A 581-nucleotide genomic window follows, 5' to 3' on the forward strand; every position below is an offset into this window, starting at 1 on the left:
CTTTTAGTTATTTTTCATACCTTTATTTTCCTTGCTTATACATATTAAAACTGTATTGATGACTGCTGTATTGTGCTGAGTGTAACAGTGAGACTGTATGCTGTAACTTCCACAGAGACAGGATGTGTGCATCTCCAAGTAACCAGACAGCCTATTTACATTTTAACAAAGACCTGCTGGCCTGTTTTGCACTCACTTCTCGACCCACTTAGCATATTCCAAGTTCTGCTTTGTCATGGGGTGTCCTGCAGAGGCAGGGGGCTACAACCTGAGATGACCACCTGGCCAGTTTAGTATACTTATTAGCAGTGACGTACGGTGAGGTTGACAGCTGGTGAGGCACTGACTCTTTTACAGTCAGATTGACAAATACAAATAAACCGTTAACAAATGAGCCATTAACAAATTGTCTGTTAACAGACAATGCATTTTTATATCTCATATCAGTATTCTTCACACAAATGTGACCCATATTTAATTTGAGGTTAAAATTGATTCCAGTTGAGCTTATTTCTAACTAGAAATAATAAAAGTTTATGGTCTTACCTTTACTTGTACATGAAATCCATTTGTCAGCTGGT

General features: G+C 38.0%; 1 protein-coding gene across 1 annotated transcript in view; it reads left to right on the forward strand.

The window, feature by feature from the left end:
* LOC109968821 (sodium channel protein type 2 subunit alpha-like) overlaps positions 1 to 581 on the forward strand; it is a 48,443-nt gene that overhangs the window by 30,960 nt on the left and 16,902 nt on the right. The gene's annotated exons all lie outside the window — the stretch shown is intronic.

The sequence above is a fragment of the Monopterus albus genome, unplaced genomic scaffold (assembly GCF_001952655.1).
Source record: "Monopterus albus unplaced genomic scaffold, M_albus_1.0 scaffold163.1, whole genome shotgun sequence".
Lineage (NCBI taxonomy): Eukaryota > Metazoa > Chordata > Actinopteri > Synbranchiformes > Synbranchidae > Monopterus > Monopterus albus.